At 37.4% G+C, this 25645-nt stretch overlaps 1 pseudogene; it reads right to left on the reverse strand.

The window, feature by feature from the left end:
- Positions 1-1666: 1666 nt before the first annotated feature.
- Positions 1667-12272, reverse strand: LOC133691747 (uncharacterized; annotated as a pseudogene).
- Between the last annotated feature and the right edge of the window lie 13373 nt (positions 12273-25645).

The following is a 25645-nucleotide window of genomic DNA, read 5'->3' on the forward strand; positions in this document are numbered from 1 at the left end:
AACATTTACTGTACCAAGTGTTATATAATACAAATCTAGATTAACCATTTAACAAGTAAGGTATTAAGAATTGGTAAGATAGAAATGATAAGACATGTTAATAACAAACTTTCTTGGATATAAGCATTGAAGTCCATGTTAAGTTTATATTATACTTATTATAACACCATTAGTGAAACCTTTTCACCTTAACATAATTAACTTATCTAGACATAATGAAGAAGAAGAACATAAATAAACAAGATAAGAACATAATTATGATATAAGTTAACTAAGAGTAGTAAAGGAAATTAAAAGTATGAACAAGAGATTAATGAAAATAAAACATGAAATAAAACTTGAACATTACAAAGAGAGAAAGCAAGCAAGAAAATGATCTTGATCTGAAAACCAAGATGCATAAATGTATGGAAAATGAATCTTTTTATAGGCTAAAAAGAACTATTCATTTGGTAATTAACTATTGAATTAGTGGCCAACTAACGACTTAGTGGACTTAGTGGTTTAGGTATGAATTTGTTTTTTGGATGAAATGTCATTGCTACGATCCAAATTTGGCAAAGTGTTCTTCATGAAAGTTGTAGGAATCTGTCTCATCTTTCCAGCTTTCCATATAAAGAAGAATGAGCTCGTTTTGACTTCTAAAACTCGAGATATGGACTGAACACTGAACAATATTTAGGCTGCAGGACAGATTCAGACTTCTCTTTTATTGCTAAGATGTGAACTTCAAAACGACATATTTGAGTCTTGGACTCTTCATGAATATTTTAGGCCTATGTTTTAGCTTTCTATCCATATAAACCAAACAAAAATCCAAAATATATAGCTCTAGATATGATCCAATGACGGAATGGTGTTTCAGTTTGAATTGAACCAGCATCTCTTCTCTAAGTCTAGCCCTTCCTTTGTCCTTTTATTTTCAATAGTTAATCACATCAATCAATCCTTTAAATTATGAGATTTGCTTGCATTTAAAATGAGCATTGACCATAAATTAAAGTTATCTTATACTATCAGACTTGTTATTATAAAACATGCTTAAGTCAGGGAATTTAATGATACTAAAAGTGCAATATGATTATATAAAACCTTAATGAAAATGCACTTTTAAATACTAATCACACCCCTAACCAGCTTATTACTAGTCTCTAGTAATTAAAGCATTAAAGTAGAAAAAACAAATTACAAAATCCAGAAAGCAAGGCATTCATCATTTAACTTACATTAATCTATTCAAACAAACAAACTCTCATTAAATTTATATATTTACTTCATGCTTTTTAATCAAGATATTAATAAATCTTCATTTTGTACTCAATATATCAAAACATAGTTATGGGGCTTTTCTTGGAAGAATTCAAAATTTTGTTCTAATGTTTAAGGTTAACTTCCTTGGGTTGAGATTTTTATCTTTTTTTTTTATAATAATTTATAACACAATGTATCTTCAACCCATGTAATGAGCTTTAGGCTAATGACTCCCAGACTAGTTGGTCTTAGGGCATTAGGTGTTGAGACACCTCTTAGAGCTTAGTAGCTTGGGTTGCTGACACGACCAAAAGATTTGATGTCTTCTCCCAAGTGTAGGAATGTCGAAGTAATAAATAACTCGGCAAGACCATCAAATGACTTGGAATTGCCTCTATCCATTTTGAAATATAATCTACTGCGACTAATATGTACACAAAACCAAATAATGGAGGAAATGAATCCATGAAATCTATACCCCAACAGTCAAAGATCTCAATGACAAGAATAGGATTTAAAGGCATCATGTGACATTTTGAAATAGATCCCAACTTTTGATAATTTTCACAAGTCTTGTAGAATGCATGTGAGTCCTTGAACATTGTGGGCCAGTAAAATCCACTTTGTAAGATTTTTGCAGTTGTCTTTCTTGATGAGAAATGACCCCACATGCCTTAAAATGACAAAATTTAATAACACTACTTACCTTATTGTCAAGAATGCATCCTTAAAATATTTGATCAAGATAATATTTGAATAAATAAGGGTCATCCCAATAAAAATTCTTCACTTTGTTCAAGAACTTTCTTTTGTCTTGGGTACTCCACTGAGCTGGCAAATGTTCTGAAACAAGAAAATTAAAAATATTAGTAAATCAAGGCATTGTAGAGACGGAAAGTAAAGATTCATCAGGAAAGTAGTCATTGATTGGTGTGATGTCAGATCTCGAATTTGTTGTCAATCTTGACAAATGATCTGGGACAACATTTTCGGTGCCTTTCTTGTCTTTGATTGTGATATCAAATTCTTGAAGTAACAAAATCCACCCAACTAATCTAGCCTTGGAATCTTTCTTAGAAAGAAGAAAGACCTGAATTTTTCACATGCAAATTGTAACAACCCGATTTTTCAGGCCCAAAACAATAGTAATTTTTTTTTATATATATATACCTAACACACATGGTGCCGGAAATCAGCGAACCTGATCCCTCACATCATCAAGATACAATCCATACAATCAACATTTCATTTAAAAGTGAATCTTACATAAACACGTAATATTATGGTTGCATGATTAGAAGTTCATATTAAAAATATACATACATAGACATGAGTTTGCATTCCTATCCTACTAATAGCCATTACAAATTTAAACAAAAGGATCTAATAAAAGTTAAACATTTAGTACATTGATTCCTACAAAATACATTGTGATTTAGAATGCATCTACATGATTCCTTGCAAAAGTAGGTTGCCGTGTATCGGGTTTCCTAGACGTCTCGTTGGTGTGACGTCCTTGCAGCAGTACAAAACATTTAAGAGAATGTAATTACTTAATAATAATAATAATAATGGTAACTAAACGGTCTGGCAGTTAAATGAAGCATTAACATTTATAATTTCTTCATGTACTTGGTATAAATAGCTTGTAGTACATATAGATGCACCAATTTTTGGCAATCAACCATAATCCTAAACCCGGCTATCCTCTTAAGGCATCATTTGCTGAGGTTAACCGTTCACTCACCCCGGTCATCCACTTCGGATGCCATTAGCCAAAGCTAATCAATCGTTCATCCCGGTCATCCGTTCGGATGCAATTAGTCGAAGCTAATCATTTGTCCCGACCATCCATTCAGATGCCATTAGCCGAAGCTAATCATTCTTTATCCCTGCCAAAGCAAATCAATCATTCGTCCCGGTCATCCGTTCGGATGCCATTAGCCGAAGCTAATCATTTGTCCCGGTCATCCATTCAGATGCCATTAGCCGAAGCTAATCATTCTTTGTCCTAGCCATCCATTCGGATGCCATTAGCCAAAGCTAATCAATCGTTCGTCCCGGTCATCCATTCGGATGCCATTAGCCGAAGCTAATCATTCTTTGTCCCGGCCATCCATTCAGATGCCATTAGCCAAAGCTAATCAATCGTTCGTCCCGATCATCCATTCGGATGCCATTAGCCAAAGCTAATCATTCATTTCTCAACATTTAAGCGTCCGACAATCTAATATCGGTTCTAACACAATATGGTAATATTCATGTTAAAGTATTTCATTATTCAACATATGAAAAAGGAAGGTGCAAGTCACCTACCTGCTCCACCTGTGGGTTGTTCTTGTCTTGACGATGGTCCAATCCCGACCGCACCACCTAAAACATCAATGGTCACAAATCAGTACATTTGTATTTTTGAATCACATTCGTCACCACACTTATTTCAAGAGTTCATATGTTCACATTCAAGTGTTCCATATTTTACACCATCATACCATAAAGTTGTTACTAGCATTTAAGTCATTTCTGCCTAGGATGCTTATTGTAGAAATCGGCAGCGAGAACGGGTTTGTTGCAGGTTGCCCAATTCGGCAGCGACAACTGTTTCGCTGCTGGCGCCACAGTTTCGGCAGCGAATCACAATTTCACTGCAGCCAACTCAACTTCGGCAGCGATTTGCTGCAGACAACTCCACTTTGGCAGCGAATCGCAAGTTCGCTGCAGAACACGCCACTCGGCAGCGAATTGTTAACGCGCAGTAGACGACACAGTTTCGGCAGCGAATCACAATTCACTGCAGAACACACACACAATTCGGCAGCGAGTTTCATGACCCATACCTTTTGAATCTAACTAAGTTTGAGGAAGGTTTGACACTATTCTTCCTCTTCTCCTGCTGGTTCTCCTCCTTTTTCTTCCTCTCACGTTTTCTAGCCCTTTTTTTCCTTTACTCTAGGCAGTTGACCAATCTTCTCTTAAGGTCTCATCGTTCCCTCACACGTTCACAAAGCACTCTCTACTAGTTTGGTTTAGGTTTCTGTTATGAAAAAGGAAGGGAAGAACAACATGCAGCTGCTGTTTTTGGGAAGAGGATGGATCATCCTCTCTCTCCTCCTTGTATTTATTCTCCTCATGAAATGAGGTGGGTTGTTTGGGGTTGGTTTAGATGTATTCTTATCCTTGTTTTGGTCTATCTAAAACCGGTTTTACCCCTCCCTCCCAGCTCCTTAAGTTAATTAATTTTTTTTTAAACAAAAATTGTGTCGCTGCCGATGCAGAAATCGGCAGCGAAAACGGTGTCCCTGCCGATCATGAAATCGGCAGCCAAAACTGCGTCGCTGCTGATCACGAAATCGGCAGCGAAAACTGTATCGCTGCCGATCACGAAATCGGCAATGAAAACCGCGTCGCTGCCGATCCAGAAATCGGCAGCAAAAACTGCTTCGCTGCCAATGAAGAAATCAGCAGCAAAAACTGCGTCGCTAAAGATGTAGAAATCAGCAGCGAAAACAGCGTCGCTGCCGATCAGGAAATCGGCAGCGAAAACTGCGTCGCTGCCGATGCAGAAATCGGCAGTGAAAACTGCATCGTCAATTCATATATGTGTGTGTGTGTGTGTGTGTGTGTGTGTGTGTGTGTGTGTATACATTTCTCTTAGGTGTTTACATTCTCCCCCCTTAACATTTATTTCGTCCTCGAAATTTAAGAGGTTTCACACTCCATACCTGGTAGTTCAAATAAATTGGGGTACTTTTTCCTCATCTCAGCCTCTCTCTCCTAAGTTTCCTCTTCTATTTGAGCATTTCGCCATAAGATTCTGACGATGGGGATCTTTTTGCTCCGTAGCTCCTTCACTTCCTGATCTAGTATCCTTATGGGCCTTAATTCTAGTGTTAAGTCTTCCTTGACTTCTACTGGAACTTGGGGTTGAACTCGGGCGGGGTCCACGTCAGCCTTCCTTAACAAGGAGACATGGAACACATCATGGACCTTGGCTAACTGTGGGGCAAGTCCACTTTGTAGGCTACTGGTCCTACTCGTTGTAAGATTTTGAAGGGTCCGATGAAGCGGGGAGTTAACTTCCCTTTCAATCCAAACCGTAACATGTTCTTCCATGGGGCTACCTTCAGGAACACCTGGTCCCTTGTACTGAACTCGAGAGGTCTTCTCCTCACATCAACATACTTCTTCTGTCTATCCTGAGCGGCTTTGATGCGATCCCTGATAGTTCTCACTTTCTCCGTGGTGACTTGGACCAACTCCACGCCATATAACTTCCGGTCCCCAATTTCCTCCCAACACAAAGGAGTTCTACACCTCCTACCATACAAGGCTTCATATGGGGCCATCCCTATTGTGGCTTGGTGACTATTGTTATACGTGAACTCCACCAATGTCATGTGTTCCTCCCGGTTTCCTCCAAATTCTAGCACACAGGCTCGTAATAGGTCTTCCAAGACTTGGATGACTCTTTCTAATTGGCCATCCGTTTGAGGGTGAAACACAGTGCTCATGTCCAATCTTGTCCCCAAGGCATGTTGTATGCTCGGCCAAAGTCGAGAGGTGAACCTGGGATCTCAATACGATACAATGGACACCGGAATCCCATGAAGCCGTACCACCTCATTTATGTAGATCTTGGCAAGCTTGTCCACCGAGTCGGTCATCTTTATAGGCAAGAATAGTGTGGATTTCATCAACCGATCTATGATGACCCATATCGCGTCATTTCCTTTCCTCCCTTTGGGAAATCCTGACACGAAATCCATGGTGATCATCTCCCACTTCCATTCTGGAATTTGTAATGGTTGTAATGGTCCCGCAGGCCTTTGGTCTTCAACCTTGACTTGTTGACATATCCCACACTTTGACACATACTCAGCTATTTCCCTTTTCATATTAGGCCACCAATAGAGGTGTTTCAGGTCTCGATACATCTTAGTGCTGCCAGGATGTATGGAGAACTTGGACTCATGTGCTTCTTGAAGAACCATTCGTTTGACTGTTTCGTCATTAGGCACGTACAACCGTTGTCCCATCATCAAGGATCCATCATCCGCTACTCAGAATTTCATTTCTACCGCGGCCTCCATATTCTTCCTAATCTTGGACCCAACCTTGTCATGGAATTGGGCATGTAGTATCTATTCCCGATACGTTGGTTGCACCAACAGTTGGGCTACTAACCCACCCCGACATTAATGTCCAAATCTACACCCATCTCTTTCAATTCCGCCAATTGCCGCTCCTTTCCCACTATTAACCTTCCCAGGGTGGCTTCAATTTTACGACTGAGGGCATCTACCACCACGTTTGCTTTCCCCGGGTGGTATTCTATGGTGCAATCATAATCCTTAATGAGCTCTATCCACCTTCTTTGTCGCATGTTCAACTCCTTTTGCGACATCAGATACTTTAGGCTCTTATGATCAGTAAAAATTTGGGTTTGAGACCCATTCAAATAGTGTCTCCATATCCTTAAGGCAAATACTACGGCAACCAACTCCAGGTCATGCACCGGGTAGTTCACCTCATGAGTCTTTAACTGTCTTGATGCATAGGCAATCACCTTCCCATGTTGCATCAGAACACACCCCAATCCCTTCTCCGAAGCATCACTATATACCACAAAACCCTCGGTCCCTGAGGGAAGGGTTAACACTGGAGTAGTGGTGAGCCTCCTCTTCAATTCTTGGAAGCTTTTCTCACATTCTTCCGACCACACCCATTTCTTATCCTTCCTAGTTAGCTGGGTCAAAGGGGTTGCAATCAGGGAAAAACCTTTGATAAACCTCCGATAGTATCCTGCAAATAGGACCGGTGCTCCCCAAGGAGAATTGTTGTGCCGTATGAACCCTTTGTCTAACAATTCTTGTAATTGAGTCTTTAACTCGTTCAGTTCTGCTAGAGCCATCCAGTAAGGTTGTTGGGCTATGGGTGGGACTCCAGGAAAAGTGTCTATAGACACCTCTACCTCTCGCTCCGGGGGTAGCCTCGGTAGTTCTTCGAGAAACACATCTGGGAATTCCTTCACCACAGGAATATCCTTCAGTCGTGGATCTTCATCATCAGAGTTTAAGATGTATGGGAGGTATCCTATACATCCCTTTCTTAAAAGTTTTTGGGCTGTTACCATCGATATTAAGGCAATCGGTTTGAGAATTCTCTCTCCTTCAAAAATCATTCTCTCACCCTTAGGGGTTTGGAAAGTAACAGTTTTAGCATAACAATCTATTAGAGCCTTGTATTTACTCAACCAATTCATGCCTAGGATTATGTCAAAATCATGCAACTCTAAGGGAATCAAGTCTACTTCTGTTTCATACCCAGATAGACTAACCCTCACATCCACATACATAATATTTGTTTCAACCATGTTTCCCATTGGAGTTCCAATTAAGAATCCCTTCTCTACTATTTCTACCCCCTTTCTCAGTTTAGCGACAATTCTCTTAGTAATGAATGAGTGGGTGGCACCCGGATCAAACAACACATGCACATTAAAATCATTCAATAGTAGTGTACCTGCCACCACATCCGATGCAGCCCTGACCTCCTCCTGTGTCAGGTGGAAGACCCTCCCCGGGGTCCGATCATTTTGTGCTTTCGGTCTCCCTCGACTAGAGTTTGCTCCTGATTGAGAAGATCTCACTGGCCTATTCACGGTGACTGACTGTTGATGGCTCTGACTGGGCTGCCTCTAGCTTTGTACCTGTCCAGTGTTCCTTTTAGGGCAGTCCCTCTTGAAATGACCTCTTCCACCACAGTAATGACATCCTTGACTCAAATATTGGCAATTCCTTCACCTATGACCTTCTCCTCTGCACACAAAGCATCGCCCAGGGGAAACTGTGCAGTCCCCGGGGTGTTTTTGTCCACATTTTATACAAAAAGGATAGTCAACACCCTTGCGGTCATCGATCCCAGTTGAAGAGTTTTCCCTTGAGTGTGACTGTTCCACCATCACTCTCCCACTTAACTGTTGGTGGGGCGGTAACATGAAACTCCCCTTTTTCCTGTACTGCTCAAACACTCCACTTTTTCCTTTCTTCGGGAGTGGTGGTTTGCCGCTGAAATAGTCCCCATCTCTCCTTTTGCCTATACCCTGATGAAATGAGGTGGGTTGTTTGGGGTTGGTTTAGATGTATTCTTATCCTTATTTTGGTCTATCTAAAACCGGTTTTACCCCTCCCTCCCAGCTCCTTAAGTTAATTAATTTTTTTTAAAACAAAAATTGCGTCGCTGCCGATCAGGAAATCGGCAACGAAAATTGCGTCGCTGCCGATCAGGAAATCGGCAGCGAAAATTGCGTCGCTGCCGATGCAGAAATCGGCAGCGAAAACTGCGTCGTCAATATATATATATTTTCTCTCTTAGGTGTTTACACAAATACTACTGCAAGTAATTCTTTTTTAGTGGTGGTGTAATTTATTTGAGCACTATTTAAAGTTTTACTTGCATGGTAAATCACATAAGATTTCTTATCTTTTCTTTGTCCTAAGACAACACCCACGACATAATCACTAGTGTCACACATTATTTCAAAAGGAAATGACCAATCAGGAGGTTCAATGATAGGAGCAGAAGTAAGCAAGTTTTTAAGTTTAACAAAGGCTTCTTCACAATGTTCAATCAATTCAAAAATATTATCTTTTGTTAGAAGGTTACTCAAGGGCTAAGATATTACACTAAAATCTTTGATAAACCTTCTATAAAAACCAGCATGTCCTAAGAATGATCTAACATCTTTAATAGATTTTGGTGTGGTAAATTAGCAATTAACTCGATTTTAGATTTGTCAACCTCAATTCCTTTTGATGAAACAATGTGACCAAGGACAATGCCGTTTGCTACCATAAAGTGACATTTTTCCCAATTTAGTACAAGGTTCTTCTTTTCACACCTACTCAAAACCTTTTCTAAGTTAGTCAAACAATCATCAAATGAATTGCCAAAAACAGGAAAATCATCCATAAAAATTTCAAGAAAATGTTCAACCATATCACTAAATATACTGAGCATGCATCTTTGAAATGTGGCTGGTGCATTACATAATCCAAAAGGCATCCTTCGATATGCAAAAGTACTAAATGGACATGTGAAAGTAGTCTTCTCTTTATCTTCCAATGCAATTTCAATTTGGTTGTAACCTAAATAACCATCTAGGAAACAATAAAATTCATGACCTGTAACTCTTTCTAGGACTTGATCCATGAAAGGTAAAGGGAAATGATATTTTCTAGTCATCGAATTAAGTTTCCTATAGTCAATGCACATGCGCCAACCAGTAATAGTCCTAGTTGGAATTAACTCATTTTTCTCATTTGTTATCACAGTGACTGCAGACTTCTTGGGTACAACTTGAGTAAGACTTACCCATTTACTGTCAGAAATAGGATAAATGATTCCATTATCTAGAAGCTTAATGACTGCATTTTTCATTTATCAGCTTAATGATTCCTTTGTTGCATTTATCTAGAGGGTTTAGCATTTTCCTCCAAATAAATCCTGTGTTTGTAAATCAAAGGACTAATTCCTTTTATGTCAGCTATGGTCAATCCTAATGCATTTTTGTGCATTTTCAGAGTTTGTAATAACTTACCTTCTTGATGTGCATTAAGTTTACAAGAGATTATCACCGGAAAAGTTTCATTTTCTCCTAAAAATGAGTATTTGAGATTGAATGGTAACGACTTCAAATCAGGTTTTGATGGTTGAACACTTGAAGGTATGGACTCAATTGATCGTGGTGGCAATTCCTTAATTTTTGGTCTCCAACTATTTGCCTTTGATTCTTCCTGAAAATAAACCATTTGCAAATCGTCAGATTCATCAATCTTTTTTTTTTTTATCAAATGTAAGTATTGTATAGATAAAAAAGGAGCAAGGCAAGCTTGCAGTACAAGCTGGAAACCAGCAGAACATTACATGAACCAGCAAAGGGAACAGACTCCCTTGAACAAACCTTAGCAAACACAAAAGGCGAGTGCTGGGGAACATTCTCCCCAGCACAAGCCAACCCGAGAAAGGGAATAGAATCCCATAAACCAAAGCATGAACAGCCCCATGTAGGGCAAATAGAAATCAAAAGGCCTATGAGAACACGCTCCCACTAAGCCGAACAAGAAGCAAAATACAACCAACAACAAAACAGCAGCAAGACAGCCTTGACCATTGTCTTCAGACCAAAAGCATAGAGCAACTGAAGCCCCATGACTAGGCACACAACCAAGGGGAGCAGCAACGGAAACAAACCTCATCAACAAACTGGCCATCCGCTTATGACAGAGAGGCCAGCCAAACCAACAGGCCTCGGCCATCATAGTAGCAGGCAAGAAAGATCCAGCAGAATGAGCAGCAACAACCTGCAACCCAAACCAGCAAGACGAAATATCACAGTAACAGGTAGAACAATGACTGCACCAACAGAAAGACAGGCCTACAAAGGCACCACCAGAACAGCATCCAAGCTACCCCAACAAGCAGCCCGAAACCAAAACAGGCTTCCCAGAAGGGAAAACTCCCATAAAGCTCAGGACCCAGCAGTCAGAAACCAGAGGCAACAAGCCAACAATAAAATGTAAAGCCAGCAAACAGAACCAACAGAGGGAAACAGTCTTTAACCAACTGAAGGAAACTGAAAAGGAACCAAACCGAGAGGCTATAGACAGGGTTCAAATAACCCAAAACAGCAAAGCAATACAACACAGCATAAACTGCAACATATAAGATATGCCTATGAAGGTAGCCAGATTCATCAATCTTAGTTTCACTGGAAGTGGTTTGAAATTGATCATGAACTAATTTTTCAATAAAGTCCACTTCCTGTAAATCATTATCACCTCCAGGTTGCTTGCAAATGTTAAAAATATTCATCTCCAATGTTTCCAAATGATAGCTTCATCAGTCCATTCCTACAATTAATCAATGCATTAGAAGTTGCATGAAACGGACATCCTAAAAAAACAGGAAATGAATTACATGCTTCAACAGGTTGTGTATCCAAGACAATAAAATCCATAGGATAAATGAATTTATCAACTTGTACTCACACATCTTTAATTATTCTTCTAGGTACTTTTACAGATCTATCAGCAAGTAAAAGAGTTACAGAAGTTGGTTTTAACTCACCTAGATTGAGACTTTGAAAAACCGAACATGGAAGTAAATTCACACTAGCTCCAAGATCAAGTAAAGCTCTTTCAATTTTATGTTCTCTAATAAAGCATGAAATTGTAGGACACCTAGGGTCTTTATATTTCAAAGCATTATTGTTTTGAAGAATAACACATACTTGTTCGGCTAAAAAGACTTTCTTTTTCACATTCAGTTTTATCTTCACGGTGCATAAGTCTTTCAAAAATTTAGCATAAGAAGGTACCTGTTTAATAGCATCTAACAAAGGTATATTGATCCTTACCTGCTTGAAAGTTTCAAAGATTTCAGAGTTGTGATTGACTTTCCTTTGTTTGGCCATGACATGAGGAAATGGAAGTGCTGGCGGGGAATCAGTCTTTTCTTTGCAATGTTCAGATTCAACCCTTTCCTTACCCTCAGAGATTGACTCATCATCTTTCTCTCAAGGTTCAAGAGTGGGTTTTTCAATAACCTTACCATTGCGAAGAGTGATGACTGATTTGACTTGATCTATGTGTTGGCTTACGGAACTGTGGTTGAGATGGAAACTTACCTTTCTCTTGAAAACTGAGAGCAGATGTGAACTTTGCAAAAGTATCTTTAAAATCTGTCATGCTTTGAGCAAGTTGAGTGTTGATTGTCTCTTGCTTTTCAATGAATGCATGCAATGTTTCCTCAAGATTTCTTCTAGGAGGTGGAGCATAAGAAGGTACATATTCATGAGAATTTTGGAAATTATGGTGTGCTTGAAACGATGGCTGTGAAGTTTGTGCATTACTCTTCCAACTGAAATTTAGGTGATTTCTCCAACCAGGGTTGTATGTTTGCGAGTATGGGTTATGATTGGGCCTTTAGAAACTGTTTAAAGCATGGGCTTGTTCATGGAGGCATTTCTTGAAAGAAGGCAAAGTTGGACAATCATTTGTTAAGTGTTCATTGGTTTCACATATTTGACATACAATTTCTTGAACATATTTTAATTGACCACTCTTTTTCAATTCTAGTGCCTCGACTTTTCTAGCTAAAGATGCAAATTTGACTTGGAGGTCATGATCTTCCCTAAGGTACATTCCTCCACTAGATGTATGAGGTTGAGTTTTACTTGGTGCCTTATAAGTGCCTGTAGTGTCCCAATTTTGAGCATTTTCAGCTAGCAAGTTTAGGTACTCCATTGCTTCATTAGGGTCTTTATCTTCAAAAGTTCCATTGCATATCAATTCCACAATTTGTCTATCTTTATGTGTTAACCCTTCATAACCAAACCATGATGAAGGCAAGTGTTAAGTAAATCTCGATACGTATCCTAACATTGGTAAAATATTTCTCCTAGTTTTTGAGTGAAAGTGGTGATTTGTCTTTTGAAAGAGTTTGTTTCGTGAGATGGAAAAAACTTCTTTAAAAATTATTGTTGCATTTCATCCTAAGCACAAATGGATCCTGACCTAAGATTTTATAGCCATGTTTTAGCTTTATCTTTTAATGAAAAAGGAAAACATTTTAATCTGATGGTATTCATGCTACAATTTAAGTCATTACAGGTGTTACAGACCTCCTCAAATTCTCTCAAATGCAAGTATGGATTTTCTAGATCTAAGCCATAAAAAGAAGGTAAAAGTTGAATAATGCCTGACTTAAAATTAAAATGAGATGCATCAGGGGGGGAAACTATGCATAAGGGTGCATTTGTTCTTGTGGGATTCATGTGGTCTCTAAGTGTTCTAACATGGTTATTCTCATTATGAAGCGATTGGTTATCTTCTTCGGCCATATTTTCTGAAAATGATGAGGATACCCTACAAACTCTACCACTTAATGTACGTGATCAAACTCTCATGCACGTGTAGGAAGAGAATAAAAAGAACAAAAGAAAAGAAAAGGAAACAAAACAAAACAAAACAAAAGAAACAAAAGTTAGATAAAATTAAAAGTGAAAAGAGAAAATAAAATAAATATTATAATTTATACAAGAATTTACCTCCCCGGCAACGACGCCAAAAACTTGACACGACCAAAAGATTTGATGTCTTCTTCCAAGTGTAGGAGTGTCAAAGTAATAAATAACTCGGCAAGACCGGGGTCGAACCACATGGAGGTTAACTGTATAAACTACAAATAAAATTATAAACAACAAATGAAAAGGAGTTGAAGAGAGCTTTAAGATGTGATATTGATGTAAGGATTTAAACAAATATAAAACAATTGTCAAGGTTAGAGGGTCCACTAATAGTATTTCAAATAAGTATAGTATAAACTCTTTTTATTACTCAACTGGAAACCACACACAAAAGAGGTTCTAATCAGATTATAAATTGTTAACATGATTACATTAGTTATCTTATTCGAATAATGCTACTACTTGTAAATGTTGTCAAGTATTCATGTTGTTAATTTATGTTAACAACAAATCAAGTTCCTTTCATAGCACAAGTGTTAGTTATACCATATAGTTAGGCTATGAAAGTGTCAGGTATTTGTTATACCAAGGGTTATACAACATAAATCTAGATTAACCATTTAACAAGCAAAGTATTAAGAGTGAATAAGATTACAAATACAAAACATGTTAGTATCAAACTTTAAAGTCCATATTGAGTTTATATTATACTTATTCTTACACCATTAGTTTACCTTTTTCACATTGACATGATAAACTTAGCTAAACATAATGAAAAAGAGAAACATAAATAAACAAGAGAAAAACATGATTATATAAGTATAGTAAAGGAAATGAAAGGCATAAACAAGAGATTAATGAAAGCAAAACTTAAGCATTACAAAAATATAAAGAAAGAGAGCAAGAACATGATCTTGATTTGAAAACCAAGATGCCTAAATGCATGGCAAATGCCTCCTTTTATAGGACAAAATTTGAAACTATTGATTTGATGACTAATTGTTGAGTGGGTGGCCACCTCTTGTCTTGGTGACAATCCTTATCTTCTTGTCTGAACAAAATGTCATTGCTATCGTCAGAATTTGAATAGATTGTCTGCATGAAAGTTCTAGGAAATTGTCTCAGTTTTCCAACAAAAAAAGAATTTGAACAGACTTCTCTTTTGATGCTAAGATTTGGACTTCCAAACAGTAGAATTGAGTCTTAGACTCTCCTAAATGTTTTAGGCCTATGTCTTAGCTTTTCTAGCCATATAAACCAAATTGAAATCCAAGATCTACAGCTCCAGATATGACCCAATGACTAAATAGTGTTTCAGTTTTGACTGAACCAACATCTCTTTTCTAAGTTTAGCCATATCTTTGTCTTCTCAATTTCAGTAGTTAAACTCGTCACTCAATCCCTTCATTTATGTGATAGACCTGCATTTAAGATGAACATTTACCATAAATTAAAGGTATCTTATAGTATTAGACATGATATTATAAAACATGCTCTAGTTAAGGAGTTATTGATACTTTAAGTGCAAAATGATGATATAAAACCTTGATAAAAAATGCACTTTTAAGTACTAATCAGTTGCAAATACTAAAACATAGATAGTGCAATGTTTGATTCCCTTAAGCTTTCTCCTCAACCCATATAACAAACACTAGGCCAATAGCTCCCAAGTCAGTTGACTTTAGGGTATTAGGCGTTAAAACACCCCTTTAGACTTAATTGCTTAGGTTAGGGAGACTACGAAATCAAACTTATCTACATTCTTATTTATTTATTTTATTATCATGGTTTCTTTTTACTATCCCTTTTCCCTTAGTTGTTACTTTTAACAAAAAAAACATAAATAATATAATAATTCAATGTGCAACCCACAATTATATGTTAAAGTGTGTGTGTGTGAAAATGAAGGTTTATGAATATTTGTTAAATGAGTATATGAGCATAATCAAGTGATAATAATGCGAGAATTTGTAAACCTAAATATTTCAAGAAATGTGTGATAGACCTTGTAATGAATATTTACTAAGATGCGTCTCAAGAGTCAATATAATTCCTTCTCACTCTGCCATCCTAATAACAATTATGTCAAATTAGTGTTTTTTTTAATGTTCAAACTACCCTCTCCCCTCTACCAAAACGAAACATTGTCCTTAATGTTATATGGTAGAAATATAGAGTATAAAAGACATTACCTAAAACAACAACTACCAACAAACTTGAAACACACTTAAACAAATATGAGACTTAACAAAACAAAATATTATGCTAAAAACCAAAAGACACAAGTTTTTACAAACGAAGGCTTAAATCCAATCTAAGCTTTGTACAGTTGTCCATGGTTGACCCGTGTATGCGACTCACAGAGGAATCAATTACAGGGAGGAAAGATTGTAGTTGATCAATCAATTGTTTAGCAATAGTAGCAGAGATTATGATTTGTCATGCCGAAGATGTTAGAAATTTTTGTTCCACAACATGATCAAGAAAAGACAATAAATTATCATAAAAACCATTAACATTTAACAAACTTATAGGTTTTTGGTGAATGTTTGGTTGGGCCCAAGATGAAATATGAAATATTTCTTCTAATATGCTTAGACCACCTAGTAAGGCAATGAAAGCGTCAGCATATTCAAACATTGTAGTCAATCGTTTAGACATTGAGAAGACATGTAGTTCCTCTCCAACTGTTTTTCTAATGAGATCCACTTTGGCTAAAGCTTCTGAAATGACACCCAAAACTTGAGTGCCTCCTAAAAATGCAGTTGTTGACACACTCCCCATTAACCCAAGGTTGCCTCCCCATATACTAAAGGAATCTTTCTCTTAACTAGTACTTGATCAAGATGATTTGCTGATTCTAAAAACTCCTTTTCTTTTCTAGTACTGGATCCACAAAAAACACAAATATTTTTAATTTGATGACTTGAAGAACATGCCATTTCTACACACTTCTATATCTCTTGAATGTATGGGTTGAGTAGAAATGAAGGGAGGGAAGAAAAGAATTTATAAATAGAAAATGGAAAATGTAATCATATTACCTATATGTAGGCTAGCTGGAGTCTCTCTCTCTTTTTTTTTCCAGAACACGTGTATGTACAAGTAGTTGTGATTGTGGCTCACATCTTCCCTTAGTTTTACGTCCAAGAATGGCTTAAACGCCCTCGATGGGTCGAGGATAGGCTTCCCATCCAGTTTTCTTAAAAACTGGCGAACATGGTCTTTTTTAGTCAAATTCCCAAGACTATGTCAAGCATGTTCTTTATGAAATTAGGGCCATAAATCATGAATTGCACGATGCACATCTCCACTAGAATGCATCTCAAGAGTTAATAGAAGATTATCTAAAGACTCTTTACTCAGGCCATCTTGAATGAATTGTATTTTATCTTTATAGTTTACAGATATCATTCCTAAAGAATGAAATTTTGCATTACAAGTCCATCTAGCACATCTGTGACAGACTTTCAGTCATTTTGCACGATGTTTCTTTGCAGAAGTGTTTTTACTTGTCCTAGGCATGTATGAAATAAAAGAATTAGAAGACTCACCTGATAATCAGACCTTTGCTTCAATTAGCCAGAGAATATCTTCAGGAATTCCATGGTTCATCAACAACCTCAATCTTTCACATCTAGCAAGATAAATTTGTGTAATCGTATTTTGAGGCAAAACAGGAATATACTTTTTCAGGTTTTCAAAAGTGGTGTCCATTTTTCAAATAAGAAGTGGAGAAGAGATGCAAAGAAAAGAGAAGGAATAAGGAATTGAACAAATATATAAACAAATATCAGTTATCATGGGAAACTGAAAGAACCAACTTAAGAGTCACGAAGTACCGTTATCTGCCATTTGATCGAGGTTGGAGAAAGACTAGCAAAACAAGAGTCACACCAAAAAGAAACACAAAACAATGTGAGAAAAAAACAAAATATTCAATCTTTATAAACAGGATAACCCAAACCAATAGACTCATCTTCACTAGAAAAATTATCAAAGTAAGCTTTCAAACGATGTCCATTTACCTTAAAAACATTGTCATTTGTCATTCTTTGGATTCTCAATATCAAAGACCCCATAAGGATACACATGTTTCACGATAAATGGACTGCTCCATCTTGATCTTAGCTTTCCAAGAAATAAGTGGAGTCGAGAATTATAAAGTAAAACTTTTTGACTAACATCATATGCTTTTCTCAAGATTCTCTTTTCATGAAACTTTTTTATTCTTGCTTTATGAATTTTTGAATTCTCATATGCATCATTTCTTATTTCCTCAAGCTCATTTATTTGTAACTTACGCAGCTGGCTAGCATCATCAAGGTTTGAATTGAAAGCTTTAATAGCCTAATAAGCTTTATGTTCAAATTCAACAGGCAAGTGACAAGGTTTTCCATAAACCAACCTATAAGGTGACATACCTAATGATGTTTTAAAAGCAGTTTGATAAGCCCAAAGTGCATCATTAAGTTTTAAAGATCAATTCTTCAGGTTAGGGTTCACTGCTTTTTCTAAGATATGTTTGATCTTCCTATTAGGAAGTTCTACCTGTTCACTTGTTTGAGGGTGATAAAGAGTGGCAACTTTGTGTGTGATTTCATATTTCTTCATTAAAGACTCAAATGGCTTGTTGCTGAAATGTGTTCTACCATCACTTATCATGGCTCGAGGGATTCCAAACCGACTCAAAATATTGTCTTTCAAAAACTTGATTACTGTTTTGTGATCATTGTTTCGACTTGGAATTGCCTTTATCCATTTTGAAACATAATCTACTGCGACTACTATGTACACAAAACCAAATGATGGAGGAAATGGACCCATGATATCTATACCCCAACAATCAAAGATTTCAATAACAAGAATAGGATTTAAAGGCATCATGTAATGTTTTGAAATAGATCCTAACTTTTGACAATTTTCACAAGTTTTGCAGAATGCATGCGTGTCCTTGAACATGTGGGCCAATAAAATCCACATTGTAAGATTTTTGCAGTCGTCTTCTTTGATGAAAAATGACCCCCACATGCCTCAGAATGACAAAATTTAATGACACTACTTACCTCATTGTTGGGAATGCATCTTCGAAATATTTGATCAAGACAATATTTGAATAAGGGTTGTTGTAACCCATTTTTGGGTCCCTACACAAAAATAAAAATAAAAATAAAAATAAAAATAAAATAATAATAAATAATAATAATAGATAAATATATAGCCGGAAGAAATTAGAAAATATATATATATATATATATATATATATATATATATAATAAAAGGCGGGGATGCTCAGAAAATGGTCAGAAAAATTGATTAAGGAAGTTAAAAATACAAAGATTGAAATTTTAACAGTATATTCTTGAATGATGAGAGCCCTGTTGGAAAAAAACGACGTCGTTTCATGCTTTAAAAAAGAAGAAGAAAGGGAGCAATCAGTGTCGTTTTGAGCGAAATTGTTCCTCTTTCTTCTTCCCCTGGACGTGCAGCAGGGGAAGAATGGAACTTTTGGTTTTTTCTCTTTAATTCTTCCTGCCTCTCTCTCCCCGCATGCTTCTGCCTAAAACCCAAAGCCCCACGCACGCCCCCTCATGATGAAAAATCATCGAGGACGTGCCCTGCAAACCCACGCCCGTTGGCTGCCTAGCTTGGCGCCGTGGCAGGGCAGGTTGGCGTCGCTCCCCACGCACAGCGATAGGGCAGTGATAGGGACGCCCCTGCTCCCCTTTGCCCTATAAATACCGCATTCAACGCCAACAGAGAAGAGGAGAAAACGAAGAGGAAAAGGACCGAAAAGAGAGTAATGAAATAGAGAGAGAAAGGAAAGATTAAGGGGAAGCTTGAGATGAGGGAGGAAAGATTATTTAAAAACAAAACCAAGAGGACAAAGAGAACCACTGGTAAATGAAACAGAGAAAGAAAGAACAAAAAAATAGAAGAGAGGGGAAGAGAAAGAATCTTTCTCTTCGCCACTTGAAACAGCAGCACCGCTGCTTGGAGCCGCTGTCCGTGAGCCACAACACCGCCACATCGCCAGCGAAGCAGCCAGACCAGCAACGTGTCGCCTCCTCCGCGCTCGGTAACTCTTCTTTCCCTGCCACTTTTAGTTAATTCTTGGCTTCGTCTCCTCCTGCATGCAGAAGGAAATATCGTTCTGCATGCAGGGGGATGGAGGGGAAAATAATTCCCCTCCATGTTTCTACCTTCCTGGGCCAGGCCGGTTCTGGCCCAGCCTTTATGTATGGGCCGGGTCCGGCCCATACCCGAAAAAGCAAAGTAACTGTTGGGCCGAGATCGGCCCAATCCTTTTGGGGCTGAGTCCGACCTAGTTAGTGCGCCGGCCCAGCCCAATCCACCTAGCATTATATATTATATATTATATTGTTTTAGTATTATTTATATATATAGATATATTACAAAAAAAATTAAAAAAAAATCTGAAAAATCCTTAAAAATTTTGTTGATTTTCCTGCATATTTTTATCAAAAAACTTTTAATATTAGTTTGTATTTTTATACCGTAAAGATACAAATCCAATATTAAAAATGTCTGGTTTTCGTCAAGATATCAAAAAATAAAAAAAAATAAAAATGTTTTGTTTTCATGCATACGGCCTAGTCTCTCCAAAATATATAGATATATATATATATATAAAAATCATCACATTATATTTTCATACAACATAGAAAAATTTCAAAAAAAAAGGGTTTTAGCATGCACTTTAGCTTTAATAACAAGTTTGTTAGAGCCATGAGAACTAGGCCAATATTTCAAATATTCTAAAAAAATCTTTTTGTCTTCTTTTAGTATCTGGATTACGAATTTATACGTAAAATGTATTCCTAATATTAAAAATATATTTTTCATATAGACGTTAGAACGGTTAGTTTTTTTACCCAATAAGATAAGGACCTCCTTACTGAGGAGGACTTTTCTTAAACCATAGACAGACCAACAACTAGAAATACGATAACACCTTAGCTTTTTATCAGACAATCAAATAATGCAGCTTATCTTAGGTAAGGTGTATTTGGGGTGCTAATACCTTCCCTTTATGCAACCAGTCCTCGTACCCGATCTCTAAGACCAGTTATGGTTCCTAGTGACCAAAATACTAGGTGGCTACTCCCATTCCATTTTTCACTAATAAAAGACAAGAATTTCTTGTCTCTCCATATTTGCCAGATAGAGATACATTTACATTTTAGATTTAAAGTGGACTTAGCTTTGTTTTTGTCTGATTTGTTTGTATTTTCGTGTGTTTATTGTTAATATGCCTTTCATGTTGTTATCTACTTATATGCTTTAAATATTTTACACCTACTGTTCATGCATTGAATAGAACTGTCTCATGCATCACATACTTTGATTTTTGAGAAGCACACACAAGCCTTAAGTTAGGTGGGGTATTAGCGATTTGCCCTATGACTATTGGTCAGGGTTCAAATGTATGAAACACCCAACTCATATCCGAGTGCCTGCTTGGTAATGGTGGGCATACGTGCCTTAACTGTTCCTTGCAACGCCTCCATACTGTCTTTATGAAGAACGTCACTGGCAGATATGAGACCCCTTCAAGACCAGATAGAAAACCTACCCGTTCTCACTTAGTAAATAGAGGTTGTCCTTAGGATGTGTATCCTACTTTCATTTGCATCAAGATCAATAATGTTAAACTCATCAATACAGGTTTTTGAGCTGAAATCATCTTTCTTTGTAAATGTGTTTTAGTAAGCTGCTATGATAAGTACTTGGCAAACCCTTCCTTACAGTAATCAGATCGACTCAGAAATCTTGCCTAAAGGATTAAAAAAGTCATGAATTAGCTCTAAAAAATACACATCACATGTGCATCATATTTTCATCACGCATTTTGTTTTTAATTTATCATATGCATTCCAGATCGTGAAACATAGGTCCCACATCTAAAGTCCATCACACCCGGTCCAGATCAAGGATGGAGAACGAAGAAAGAGTTCACTTAGAGTCACATTATCAGACCGAGTTGGAATCTGTAAAAAATGAAGTTGCTCGGCTGACTGATCTACTTGAGCAACTTTTAACAACTAAGAATGGAGAGGGAACATCAACACAACAACCTGAAGGAGCGTCAACAGCTCATATCCCTCAAGCATCTCAAAACCATGGGGCAAACTCGACCAATGAACAACATTTTATGCCTATCACCCCTATCCAGCCAACCCATGCTCCAATCACTGTTGACTTAACGGCAGAGGGAACCCCGGATAATAGGTCTCCCAGTTTGATAGACCAGGACAAACTGTTTGCTTTAGAAGAAAGATTAAGGGCAATTGAGGGTAATGACTGGTTTGACCCTATACGTGTAGCCAAAGTATGTCTGGTACCAAACATTGTGGTGCCAAAGGATTTTAGGATACCAGATTTCGTTAAGTACACCGGTTTGGAATGCCCAAACACTCACCTTCGATCCTACTGCAACAAAATGGCAAAAGTAATTCGTGATGATAAATTGCTTATCTATTTCTTTCAAGATAGCCTTGCAGGATCTGCTTTGAGCTAGTAAATGAGGTTAGACAGTGTTAGGATCAGGAGCTAGAGAGATTTGGTGGAGGCGTTCCTTAAGCAGTACAAGTTTAACCTAGAAATCACTCCGGATCAAACAAGTCTAATGTCAATGGAGAAAAGAAGCCAAGAGTCAGTAAGGGCATATGCGCAAAGGTGGAGGGATGGGGCAATGCATGTCCAACCCCCTTTAATAGAAATAGAAATGGTGACTTTATTTGCCAATACCTTCAAGGCACCATATTATGAGCATTTAATGGGTAGCTCATCTCAACATTTCTATGATGTTGTACACATAACGGAAAGAATAGAGCAAGGGATTAAAGCTGGACGCATAGTTGAGCCATCGCAGACGAAGGGTTTTATTGGAAGAAAAATGGAAGGTCACATTAACAACTTCGAAGGTGGGTCCAAGGGCAAGATAGAGGATTCATATAACCCATAAATACCTACCTCTCATGTTGCCCACATAAACTTTAACAAACCTTTTTCCTCTAATCGAGCAAATAACCAGTCAAACAACCACCAAAGACCAAACACAAGATACATTTCAGAACAACTACTGCCATTACCCATGCCTTTGAAGGACATGTATGCCAAACTATTAAGCATTGGACAAATAGCGCTTATCCCCACATTACCACTACAACCACCATTCCCCATCTGGTACAAACCCGAGTTGACTTGTGAGTACCATGCTGGTATTCCCGGGCATGGTCTTGAAACGTGCTACACCTTCAAGGAAAGGTTGTTGGAGCTCATCAAGATAGGATGGGTGTCATTTGAAGACACACCCAACGTCAATTCAAATCCATTGCCTAATTATATTGTAAGTAATAGTGGATAAAAGATTGGAAGACCTTGGTCAAGAATTGTCAGTAATGAAGAAGGTGAGATTGAAGGAGATGACAAGAAAACATAGGCGGGGAAGGAAGATGAAGCACTGCCACGACTGACTGTCCACACACTAGAAGAAGTCTCTACCAGGACCTTTGTGCGCAAGTTGGCTCAAGGTGAGAAGTTTCAGAACGGGGTGACCCAAGAAGCTCCCGTAGTTTTCAAAATGTAAACCAACTTTGTTTGCCTTAGCATGCTTTTGTCATTGCTTTTATTTGCTTTTATTTTCTCTAGTTGACAATCAAGGCTTGTGATGTCAGCTAGATTTTGCATTTGTCTTTGAGCCCACCTTTTCTTTAAATAAATGATGAGATTATGCGTTTTTTAAACAAGGTTGAGTGGTTACAAGGAAGGTATCATAAAACGGTCAAAAAATGAAATACAACCTTACCCCTAGATAGCATAATGAATTGCATAGATAAATGGTTAGGTGGTCACTCTATAATCACCTGTAAATTTCTTTCAAGTTAAGAACAAAGTTTATCAATCCTAACAATATACATTTTGAAATGAGAAAAATTCATTATCCCTTCACTCTCTAAAGAGTTTATCGTTGGTGGTCCCCTTTAAGCTGGAATGAATTTCTTCTTTATAAAAGCCCGGACTAGGACCACACCCTTATACTGGGGGCAATAAAAGATATTTTATGAAAAGTTTTACGTGATTTTAAAACGGGATGAGAGCCCGTAGATTTGAAAAAGATAAGTTAAAGCATGCGACAAAAGCATGACAAAGAAGGCAATGACAAATCCTAAATTTTGAAAAAAAAAGCTACTTGTAAAAAGTCGAAGACTTCTTCTCAAGGATATGATAGGTAAAACGAGGTAGCACGAAAAATGAATCCAGCATACGACTTCGAAGGCAAGCTCATGTCAAGAGAGAGTTTCATGAAATAAAAGAAGATGATGGGACCTATGTTTCAAAACCAGGTAAGAATGCATGCATGACATCTAATCATAAATCATTGCATGTATGTTTTTTTTTAATCGTTACAGGAGGAATCCTTAATGTAATCCAGCAAAATTGTAGACGGGGAAAGAATCATTGAGTTAATGGTGGCAAAGAATCACGTTTTTTTATTTTGGAACAATAATAAAATGAGAAGAACCTATTAGGAAATTTTCAAAATAAAATGAAAGGTTCAAACCCTGCCATCAGGAAGAACGACATCAACATCAGCTTTGGTTAAAGGGAATCGCCAGATGGGATTCCAGGTTAACCGAGCTACAAACATAGATTTTTGGTTCTGGTTAAAGGAGGTCACCAGAAGGGATCTCATGTTTCAGCTTTGGTCAAAGGAGGTCGCCAGAAGGGATCTCATATTTCAGCTTTGGTTAAAGGGAATCGTCAAATGGGATTCTAGGTTGACCGAGCTACAAATATAGTTTTTTGGTTTTGCTTAAAGGAGGTCGCCAGAAGGGATCTCGTACTTCAAATTTGGTTAAGGGAGGTTGCCAGAAGGGATCTCATATTTCAGCTTTGGTCAAAGGAGGTCGTCAGAAGGGATCTTATATTTCAGCTTTGGTTAAAGGGAATCGCCAGATGGGATTCCAGGTTGACTGAGCTACAAAAATAGATTTTTTTGGTTTTGGTTAAAGGAGGTCGCCAGAAGGGATCTCATGTTTTAGCTTTGGTCAAAGGAAGTCGCCAGAAGGGATCTCATATTTCAGCTTTGGTTAAAGGGAATCGCCAGATGGGATTCCAGGTTGATCTAGCTATAAATATAGTTTTTTGGTTTTGCTTAAAGGAGGTCGCCAGAAGGGATCTCATGTTAACCCAACCGTAACACAGATATTAGCTTTGGCTAAGGGAAATCGCCAGATGAGATTTCAGGTTGGCCAAACTATAAATATAGATTTTTTAATTAAAAGAGATTGCCAGAAGGGATCTCGGATGGAATTCCATGTTAATCAAACCGAAGTTAGAATTCAGAGGATCGCCAGATTGGGATCTCGAGATGACTAAGTTTTGATTTCATCATAGTTTTTGGGCTGAGGAGGATTGTCGTAAAGACAAAGTTTCAGATCGATCAAGCTTCGACAAGTTCAATTTTGGAAGTTCAATTTTGGTTTATCTTTATAAAACTTACTGCGCAAAACCCCTGCTCTGTAAGTATTATAAAGAGGGGGCATCTGTTGTAACCCATTTTTGGATCCCTACACAAAAATAAAAATAAAATAAAAATAAATAATAATAATAGATAAATATATAGCCGGAAAAAATTAGTATATATATATATAGGGGGCGAGGACGCTCAGAAAAATTGATTAAGGAGGTTAAAAATACAAAGATTGAAATTTTGATAGTATATTCTTGAATGATGAGAGCCCTGTTGGAAAAGAAAATTTAAATTTGAGGAGAAAAGCCCAAAATTGGATGTTTATGGACTTAATTGGATTTTAGTGAAGGTTTAATTGAATTTATAGAGGGTTTGATTGCAAGAAAAATTGTTTTTTAAGTCAATTTTAGCTTTCATTGGAAGCAATTAAAGTTCTGGGGGCAAATTATAATTTTTAAGAGTTGATTTGGTCAAATCAGGGGCTTAATTGCATAAATATTGAAGTTTAATGGCCAATTAGGGACCTAATTGAGGAAATCCAAAACCAAGGACAAAATTGGAAAAGGCGCGTAAATAGAGGGGCTGTAATTAACCAAATCAGGGGCCACATTGAAGAAATTGAAAGTTTATTGGTCAATTGAGGGTCAAATTGCATAAATTAGAGACCAAGGACCAAAGTGAAAAAGGCAGCCAACTATAAGGGTGGCGATTGAAGTTGACAGGGATGCAATTGAAATGAAAAAAAGATTAATTAAGGACTGATTTGGAAGTTGACATGTTGGCACCATATTTAAATGAAACGGCGCATTTTGTCCAAAACAACGCCGTTTCATGCTTTTCAAAAAAAAAAGGGAGCAACACAGTGT

This window comes from Populus nigra, chromosome 4, assembly GCF_951802175.1.
Source record: "Populus nigra chromosome 4, ddPopNigr1.1, whole genome shotgun sequence".
Taxonomy (NCBI): Eukaryota; Viridiplantae; Streptophyta; class Magnoliopsida; order Malpighiales; family Salicaceae; genus Populus; species Populus nigra.